Raw genomic sequence first — 11,053 nt, forward strand, 5'->3', positions numbered from 1 at the left:
TTGCACTCTTATAAAAATAAGGGTTTATTTGTATGACATGATAGTAAATCAAGATTTAAAAAAATACTGCCTTATATCAACTTGAGGACTACATGCCTGCTAACTTATTAATTAACAGTTTAGTCAGCAGAGAAGCAAAGTGCAGCTGGATAGAGATGTTTCATCATCTGAGCCCGACAACTTTGTACTTTCAAGACCTAGGCAATATGTGAAGTTAATTTGCCTGAAAGACCACATAAAGCCTTTGAGAACATATCTTTCATGGCTTTCTATAGTGCCTTTTGCTCAGAACAGTTTATGAATGACTCAGTTAATCTAAGAAGAGATAAATAAACAATTTGTAACCGCGATGAAAAACACCTAGTACATGATCATGATTCCCCACCAGTAGCTGGCCTCAGTGACTTGGGAGCTTTGTACTTTCTCATCACCTAAAGAAACAATACAGGACCAGCATTTGAACTCTGTGTATATATCTATCCTCTCTCTTTGAAAACACAGGCCTAATACTTCATAAAACACTGGAGTTTGTTGTTTTGAGTTGTCTTTTTTCCCTCCAGGGACTTCTTTACACTTTCAGTTTCTCAGAAACTGCAAAATACCAAGTTTCTCTTGGAGCCCTTCCATTTTTTTAGTTACCATAGGTTTTCCTCATTTACAAGTTTCTACTGTTTGATAATATAGCACATTGATTTCAAAAATGGTGCTATTATTCTGATATTTTATATTTAGGGTTTTTTTTCCTCTAAATCACAAAAAATTCTGAAAAATGTGAGTCTCCATGATTTCCTCGCATGCACACACACACACAAGATCAAAAGAATCTGAAATTCAAGATTTACAGATGCTATATACTTGAACAGTATGTTTACCAAAGCTGAATAAATGCCTTTTTACTTACTAATTACAACAGTAACATTTTGAAAATCACTTCACTATGGTTTAGCCCAGTCGGTTAGAACAACCAAGTTGTTTGGTTCGATCCCCGTTCGGTCCCCATGTGTTGCCTGATCTAGTTTAGAGGCGTCTCTGCCCATGACAGGGAGGTTGGATTAAATGATCTCTAAGGTCCCTTCCAGACTAGGCCATTCTACAATTCTATGGGCGGGGCTCGTTAGCTCATTTCGTTAGAGCATGGTGCTAATAACGCCAAGGTCGTGGGTTTGATCCCCGTATGGGCCAGTGCTTTTATCGGTTTCGACATCAGAAACTGCAGGGGGGAAGTCAAGCAATAGAAAATGTGAGAGAAAACATGAAGGTAAAAAGCGCGTACATTAGCAGAATCTTAAATCCTTCCATGGGACATCATCAAATATTAAGAGTGATAGCACAGCAGCTACAAACCCACTTACATAGCAAGAAAACAACTACTTTTCTAGATCTCAGACATCACAGGGTATTCACATGCAGAGTCTCATCTGCTTTTGCGACATGTAGCACAGACTGACAGGCGTGCTTGCTGGCCTATGTTTTCATTGCTGACATCTCCAAAATGCCAGGGAGCTCAGATCTTACTATTTCCCTTTCGATTCTGACAGACAAAAAGCATCTAAGATGAAGATGTGTACAGAGACATAACTGGGACAGAAGTTAAGAAATGCTGAATGTTGGGCTGAACTTTTCTACACAGTAAACCAGTTGGTTTCTTCCACTGATGTCAAGGGTTAGGGCTGGGCCAGCCACCAAACAATGACGGATGCTCTCTAAGCCCTCTCTTTCTCCAAAATGAGAAGGGAAAGGGAATAAGGCAGACACACAGATTGGAAAACTAAAACAATAATACTATAATAAAAAAATAATGAAAATAATTTACTGCATACAAATATATACAAAACCAACTTGCCCCTGAGAGCGATCACCACTGATGTTGCAGAGCAGGTTGCACCAAGGAAGCCTCAGGCTCAGCAACAGAGAGGAGCTGGATACGGGATCTGGATTTAGGAACTCAGTATTGGGATCAAAGGCAGAACATTGTGCAGAGTTCTCCTCGGATGTTAGCTATTTAAGAAAGGGGCTTAACCTCTATGATCTCTCAGTTTTATACTGAATATGACATATATGGAATGGAATACTCTTGCTGGTCATCTGTCCTGTCTGTTCCACAGAGGTGCAACCTTTTGCTTCCTTGTGACCCCTTTTACTTCCCGGCACCCCCAGCGTGGCACACAAGAGCCAGCAGTGGCCTTGGCCACTATAGGAATAAGTATAAGCAAGAGCCTTTCTGTATACCAAACCCAGGCAGTAACTGTAAACGTAGGGTATTATCACTTCTAGTAGCAGACACTGCAAAAATACGCTGTTAACTTCAGAAAGCGCAGCCTCTTAGAAGAGACTAAGATGAAAATTAAAACTCACTACACGAAAATGGTTCTGTTTAGCTCCAACCACGAAAACTGGTCACTCTTACCTGTTTGTGTACACTACTGAGAACAGGTTACTTTTGTCCCAGTTCTCTACTCAGCCTTGACTCTTGCCCATCAGTTATTCAAACATTATCCTAAAACCATACATTTTAATATCCTTGCCCCTCAGATAGCCCTCAGCTAGTTCTAATATATTATTTAGTTCCTATCCACCCACTCTGCATAATTCTGTCGGTATTTTATGAATATGAGCTGTATTTCACATTAGCATAGTACTAATCAATTCAAAATATAATAGTTGTCTATTGGTATTTAGCTCAAGTACATTCTCAAATACTTTACTTTAAAGTTATAAAGATTAAAGTTTTAATCCACATACATAAATCATGCCAATTCCAAATGCCTGGCTCTTAGGAGATCTCCTTCACTGACTCACTCTCTTTTAAATCCTTTCCCCAGAGCGCTAACAAGGAGAATGAGGACATGTCCTTTGCAATTGGGCCAAGATCTTCTTTCTGAAGAGCTGAAAAAAAATGAGGATGGGGGGAGGAGAAATTTAGTCAATTACAACTAGCAGAACTGGGCTGAGTTAATAGCAGAAGATGAGACTCTTCAATCTGAGTAAGGAGATTTAGTCCAACGAGTAAATGCTATCTGATTCACAGAAAGTTGTCGCTCTTATTGGCAAATTTAAGTAGGTTTCAGATGGACCTCGCAAAACCAGGTTATTTATCATTTAACTAGACTATCTAGATCTCAGTTTATCTAAACAAGTTGCATACATTGCAATATAGAGTGCATAAAGCAATTCCCATCAGAAAAATATATAGTCTATGTAGGAAATTAACAAACACAATATTTGCTGACTTTTTGTAAGATAAAAGAGCAGTCAGAACTCTCAAATTTCTCTTTTCCGGTGACTGTAGTTCAAGTAGGTATAAAAAAGAAACACTTTAAATTGATTTGTGAACTGGGCATTAGGTTTAGATTTTGTAGCTCTAAAGAGGAGAGCAGGAATAAAAATGAAAACTGTGCTGGATTACAGCTACACAAAAGAGAGTGGTTTCACTGAATAGGAACTGTATCCAAACTTCCTTTTGTTTATGAAGTCTCACAGTACTACTATTTCTATAATAGATAAAATCAGTATTTACTTACAGTCAGAAACCTGGAGTAACTCCATTACATACTTATCTTTTGTTACCAGTCCAACAGCAGAATTTCAGCTTCCTCCTTTACAATAGAATAAACCACAGATGTTTGTGTCCATTTTTTTTCCCTCCAGCCTAAACATTGTCTTCTATATATTTAATATTAAAGGATTTGTGTGTTTGTGTGTTTTTGTTTATAAATAAATAAATTGATTTATGTTATAAGATTTTAGCAAACTTCAAACTGCAGAATAGTTAAATTTCCTCTTGAGGTATCAAATATGAGGAGATTTCATTGTTATATATTAAACAATTAAAATCTTATCAGACTTGTGCTTTTCTTAGAGGGATTGTGAGGGTGGAAAGATGTTGAATTTCTTTATTTTTTTTTAAGTGTTTCCCTTTTGGAGGGAAAGTTATATAAATGGCTTCCTAAATACTAACACGATTTTATCTAAATTTTCTCAAGTCCAGTCTGGAGGCCTCAGTATTACAGAAGATCCCACCATCACTGAAAACAGGACCATTGTGCCACTGAGTTTTGGCATATTGCTCTTTCCTTCACAAGACAGCCCCGCAAATAAGGTACCCATCCTGGAAGCTGGCAGTTCATTTCAGAAGCAAGGTGAAACAGGAAAATCGATAGACTGGTCTTTTAGCTGAAATGCTGTCGTTGGTATGAAAAGAATAGCAGGGTAGAAATGAATGTGTTGCACCCTCCTTGACTTGATGGTGGTAGTAGCAATTTTCAAATATTCTCTGTGTGTTTATGTGTATGTGTGAGATGGAGAGTGGAGAGAGAGAGAGACAGACAGACACGGAGAGAGACTGGAGGCTTCTTGATAAAAAGAGTCCTATCGTGAAGTAGGCAAGCAATAAGAAAAATACTAGAAATTCAATCTACCTTACAAAATACCAATTATTTTAAATTACTGGGTTTCTATGTTGAGGTAATAGCCTGGCATTTACAGGGTCAGTAGTTGTTTCCAATACTGACAATCCCACAATACATAAAGAGATTTTTTTCACTATTTCTCAGTGCCTATACAGATAAGGAGAGAAGCTGGCAGCTGCATTTAAGCCAACACATAACTTCCAAATAATATTTTAGCCTTTCATCCCGAAGTTACCTTATTCAGCAAAACAACCTATCTCATGCCCTGGGACATTCACCTCTAAGTTCCATTAGTTCAGATGAAGAAGAAAGCAATTTTCTCTTACAGTAAGTTTCATGGGTATGACCATGCATTAATCCTATCAGGTTACCAGTACACAAACAAAAAGTATATTTTTCCTCTCTTCATTTAGACAGTTCTTAACCTACCAGCACCTCACCTCCAAATCCTCTCAAAGTGTGAGAAAAAAGGGAGATATAACAATTTTAAAACTAATAATTTAGTAATATGAGAAAAATCTGCTTATGAGAGTATCATTTCCTTTGACTAACATAATTTCATGCTGCTGCTACAGGCTTTGAGGAATTTCTCTCCAACCTATCATCTTCTAAAAACCTGAAACTTAGCTAAATTACTTTTTTCCCAAGGAAGTGAAAGTTCAGACTTGGCATTGGAATAAAAAAAAAAAATGATTCAGTCAAATAGGTAACAATACCTTTAATAGGCAAAATCCAAAAATCAAGAGCTTCTCTACATTGAATAAACAATGAAAGATCACATCGGTATACAGAATATCTTCCCTAGGACTTCCACTCCAAGGTTATCCTCTCCCTCTTCATCTCTTCTTAAATCCTTCTAATATGCACCACAAACTAGAGTACCACATACTATACCATTTTTCTAGTAGTCACTCTCTGAGAAATTGTTCAATGATTACTATCTGTAATTTTTATTTTAACTCATTTCAGTCCAAGAAAGTAGAGAATCTGAATTTGACCTACACCTTAAAAAAAGAATAAATCTTTGAAGTACTATCCTTGCATTGGTGAAATGTCATACCTCAATTTCTAAAAACGTTGATATTTTTCTTTAGTTATGTCTTAGTCTTATATATGTAGTACATCATACAACAAATTTTTTTTTAGTATTTACAGTATTGAACCAATATTTATGGTTTACGGTACATTACGTGCTGAACAAGAACCTATGCGTACTGTCAGTTGCATCAAAATCAACTAAGTTCATAGGTCAGCTATGCCTCTGCAATTATTTAAGAAGCTATCTTTTTCCATGTTGTTAATTACCACCACTCAGCTACAATGTCATTTAAATCTAGTTTAGGCTAAAAAGGCTACCCCAAATTACCACTGAAAGCAGTTTGAAATTCCTGTTTAAGGTTAAGCTCATCAACTTCATGGTAAAACAGTCTAAAAGTGCTCATAAATATAGGATAGGTGGTTGCTGCTAATTAGGTAGGGAAAAATAATTCAGTTATCACGTAACTGCAATAGCTCTATATATCCCAAAATAAACCATCATACCAACCCTACTACAATCTCTACATAAATACTACTTGAAAATTGGCCTTCACAAATACAGTCAGTTTCTGGTTCTAACATACATCGATTAACATAAGAGCCATAGAAAGCTCTTCACGCAAAGATCTTGGACAACACCTACATATCTGTGAAAACACATTTTGAGATGTTTCAGACAAGGCATCTGAAATAAGACAGTTACCTTGGAAAAATTCAGCCACATTACACAGCTGCAGCTGTGTTACAACTGCATGTTACAGCTCCATGTTACAACTGCAGCTCATGACATGTGCTGGTTATTAACTGTACAGACTGTAGGTATAAATATATGTATACAGCTGTACAGACTCTATAGAAATCTGTGACTGAGCAGGCATCTCTTCCCAGTGTGGGAATGCTCTACCGAGAGATCTACTGGACGGCTCGGCCTCAGCTCAAGCACTTAAAACGTAGCATAAGTTGACTGTGCTGTGTAGATACACTAGAATACCTGTTTGTCCTGGTTTGAGCTAAACAGAACCACTTCTTTTTGGTGATTTTTAATTTTCATCTCAGTCTCTCCGAAAAGGCTGCACTTTCTGAAGTTAGCAGCATGTTTCTGCAGACAGTGTGTGCTACCGGCAGTGATAACACCTGATGTTTACAGTTAACTGCCCAGCACTGGGATGCAGAAAGGCTCTTGCTGATACTTATTCCTAAAGTGACCAAAGGCCACTGCTGGCTCTTGTGTGCCACACTGGGGATGCCGGGTAGTGAGAGAGGTCACAGGGAAGTAAAAGGTTGCACCTCCGGGGGGGAACAGACAAGACAGGTGACCAGCAAGAGTATTCCATCCCATATATGTCATATTCAGTATAAAACTGAGAGATCATAGGGGTTAAGCCCCTTTCTTAAATAGCTAACACCCGAGGAGAACTTTGTACAATGTTCTGCCTTTGATCCTAATACTGAGTTCCCAAATCCAGATCTCGTATGTAGCTCCCTGCTGCTGCTGAGGCTTCCCCGGTGCTGCCTGCTCTGCAACATCAGTGGTGACTGCTATTGGGAAGGAGTTGGGCTCAATATCAGATTTGTGTATATTTGCACACAGTTCATTGTTTTTATTATTGTTTTATTAAAGCTGGCTTAGTTTTCTTTTCCAGTCCACGAGTGTCTCTGTCTTATTTCCTTTCCCTTCTCATTTTAGGGAGGGAGAAAGGTTAGAAAGCATCTGTCAGCGTTCAGTGCCAGGCCTAGCCCTAATCCTCAAAAAAAAGCAGCATTTCCAAGTACAAATGAAAACTAACAATTCCATCTGTTTAAAAAAAAAAGAAAACCAAGAGAAAATAAAATACACAATGCAAATGGAAAACAGGATACTTTTTTCAAGGCTTGGTTTTCATTTTAAGTGGTTTCACAATGGTGCAATTCTAGTGACTTAACCACTCTATAAAGGAAAAAGCAAACTCTTGAGCGGATAGATGGTCCTGAACAAAATTCTCCTAGGTGAATAATGTCGAGTTTTAGGGTGTTTAATTCCATAACTACTTCCCGGCAACCCCTCTGGGGCTTTAAAATATTGGCTAGATTCCATTTCTACCTAAGCCTCTTCATAATTACATTTTTTATAAGGAATATACACAGAGAAATAAAGATGACAAGGGAGAAAAAGAATGCCACTCTGGGACAGTTCTCAAAAGGAGAGTGCAGTATCTATGTAAATGAGAAAACAGTTGAAAATGAGATCTGTGGGGGTAAACAAGAGAAAGAAAAAGTGTGGTCAAAGATGAAACAGGGAAAAAATCTTACTGGAAAAATTTGTAAGTTATTTTTAATTTGCTTCAGGATAGTGGGGGAACTACAACAGGAAGATCGGGGGGTTTTCCACATGGTAAATAACAAAAATGTACGAGAACTAAGTCTCATGAGAAGGCATTCTTGAAGAAAGAGTAAAGCATCAAACAGTATTAATCTAACATTTCAGAGAGGCTAACGTCTCCACGTAGACAAAGCACTAACTGTAGGTACAGCTGGCACCCATCAGTAAGCAACAGTACACTGATTTTTGTTTCTTTTCACATGAGCAACAGAGGGTAAATATTATAAAGCAGTCTAGCTGTAAGCCACCGACCAGTTCCAAATTCATAATAAACAAATCATGCATTTCAATAAAAAGCTGTATCTTCCCAAGATCAATCAAAGACCTAACTGTGAATCACAAAAAAAACCCATTTTTTTTTTTTTTTTACTTAGTTTTGTAACTCTCTTGTGATGAAAGGACACAACAGATAACACTTCCTTTCACAGGCAGACAAGGGAGGAATAAAGCTGGCCAACATCAAAACAGGATTTTGGAGGAATTTCAGCAAAGTATCTCATAGCGAAATTGTGAAAAGCTTTCTAGGGGAAGGCAAAACCCCCTGGCACACGATATTGGAGCTACTGCTTCTTTCCAGTCGTACCAAGCAGGATCTTAGCAGCAGGAGTCTGGGAACCAAGATCACTCATAAGATGCATCAAAATCTGTCTGGATATACCTGAAGAGCTCAGCTCTGCGGTATGTCTGCCTTGTGCCTGCCCCACCTATCTCCACAGCAAAAGGGCTGCATGAAGGACCCTCACTGGAGTAAGTAGTCCCTTACCATATAGCTTCAGACTATGCAAGAGATATGATACAACATATTCTTGAGTTTGTTTTTTTCCCAACATGACAGCATGCTTATGGATAGAGGCAGAGTATCTGGAGAAAAGCAAAGAGCAAGTTTGCAAAGAAACGGATTAATGAGACACTCAGAATCTTGCATGGGAAAAGGTGGTTTGCGTGGAAAGTCGGTCTGAGAAAGGGAAATCAACAGAAGGAGGGACAGAAAGAGGAAGCACCGCTGGCACGCTGCTCTCTGTCGGCTTGGTATCAGAAAGAGTGGGGTAGGTGGGAAGAGTGGTTACAAATAAGACATGGCAGCTAGCTTTATTACTACAGATAAGCTTCATTAGTACTGCATTCAGGCAGGGTTAATTAGCTGTTCTAAGCTTCCCGGCTCCACTATTTATTTCTGTATGGAACATCAGCCATACTGATTTGTTTATATGGGGAGCATACAACCAGTCAGGGGAATAAATCAAGTCTTGCAAATCCTAGATTTACATGATAAGCACTGGCACATCATCTAGAAGTGAAGCCCAACTCTCCTCACACCAGTGCACATGCCTTTTTCCATTTTTATCTTCCACACCACCAAATGGGGCAAATACTAATGCTACACTCTTTTTGCCAGTTAAAAGCAGATCTGTGAGATGCAAAAAATTAAAATGAAACATAGAAATACAGTGCTAAGCTCAACAAATCTCAAATCAATACTATTGCAACTCCAGGTAAGTACAAGACTAAAAAAATCCATGATATCAGCATCATCAGGTATCTACAGCAATATTCATCACCCACCATCTGAATTCTGATTTACAAAGTTAGCTGCATTGTTCCTTCTCACTATGCAACTTGTTATAGCCTTGTCTCTGCCTTGCACTTCACTTTTATCAGCAAGTGTCGCTTTTGCATCACTTTGAACCTACTCTTTCAGAATGCTTTAAGATTAAATTTACATGCATTTTTTCTTAAGCATGCAAAACATAGCAAAACCCACTTTTGGATCATACAGCATAATGTACCTGTTAATCTGAAATAATTTGATTTTTAGTGGTTTTGTGCTGCCAATGAAGGGAAAACAAAACACTTCACATTACTGTAATTATACCAGCCTCTCCAAAACGAGTAATTCGTGATTCTCAGTCCATCTTCTCCCAGACTTGGACAAACAGAAAAATATATTCAAAATTGCTCTGTTCCACATTTAATACAGAGAGAAATGCCTGCAAGTTTATAAAGCATATATATATATGATGCACTGCGGTTGTATTTTGTTACGGACAGCCTTCAATCACCTGCATTTTATGTAAAATCCTCTTCCTATTTTAAATGTACACATTAGCATATAGAGGAACCTAGTAAGTCATCACTAAACTTTGGGCTGCCTGTTGCACTATCTTCCCTAATCTAATCTGAAACCTCAGGGACTGTAATTTACAATAATCTTTTTTGATAGCTGTGTATCTGTACTAGTTCTTCTCAGTGATACGTGGTAGGACAAAAGACTTCCATACAGTGAAAACCGGCCTTTGTGTGGTAAATAACATCTTGAGTAAAACATGAATGAAGATTTTGGTGGGTTTTATTCTGTCCCTCCATTCCATAGACCATCTCCTCATCTTCTCCTTCTATGTGTATTCGCGCGTGAACACGAGCTAGTTCGAGTCAAAAGTGTATATCTTTCAATTGCAGCAGGTTGTCATTCTTTCAACACATAAGAGAACACACTGCAATTCAATAAAGCACAATGAATCTTGACCTAGCACGCTTATCTTAGCTTTGCTCACAATCTCTGAAAAAAACCCTTAAATATTCTTGTAATAACAATGGTTTGGGGATTAATTTTTCTTTTTCCCTCCCTCTTTTACTAGGTCCTCCCCCCTCCCCAATCTGTTTGAGCTTCTTGGGATGGTGGAACCAGAATTTGACTTGGAGGTTTATGTATTATTATTACTATTATTACTACATCCAGAGCCTCTGACAGCAACAGATGTACCTCAAGGAGCTTTGAACTAGAGCAAAGTCCTGCTGGTAAAATGGCAGCTTTTCTGAAAATGTAATGTGCCTGCCAGATGTGGTCTCCAGTCCTTTTCCTGCCTGGACTCTTCCTACAGAGCTCCTGTCTCAACTTCCTTTCATGTGCTTAGTATCCTTTTAATATGAAGGCCATAGCATCTTACAAAGGATTTTCAAATACTTGAATTTAAAATTCACCAAGAATTCTACCTTTCAACCCTTCCTCCCACCCTCATAACCTTATTGAGCCATTTTTCTCAAAAATTTTCTAAAGGCTCTTAACTTTTTTACTTGAATGCCACAGAACAAATAAATGCATTGTCTGTGCCCTTAGGAGCTATAATTGTATTAATATTTTTTCACCTGGTCTTCAGACGAATGGAGACTAGAGACACAGTAGCAGGAGAGGACTGGGGTTTTTGCTTTTCTTTCTTCTACCTTTTCTCTCTTGTTCATGCCTCCTTTC

The 11,053-nt window shown here is 38.2% G+C and overlaps 1 non-coding gene across 1 annotated transcript; it reads left to right on the plus strand.

Moving 5' to 3' along the window:
- The first annotated feature begins 1,108 nt into the window (after positions 1-1,108).
- Positions 1,109-1,182, plus strand: TRNAI-AAU. The gene has a single exon. It is a non-coding gene; the product is annotated as a tRNA-Ile (tRNA).
- The last annotated feature ends 9,871 nt before the right edge of the window (positions 1,183-11,053 follow it).

Source organism: Apaloderma vittatum, unplaced genomic scaffold, assembly GCF_000703405.1.
Source record: "Apaloderma vittatum isolate BGI_N311 unplaced genomic scaffold, ASM70340v1 scaffold3155, whole genome shotgun sequence".
NCBI lineage: Eukaryota > Metazoa > Chordata > Aves > Trogoniformes > Trogonidae > Apaloderma > Apaloderma vittatum.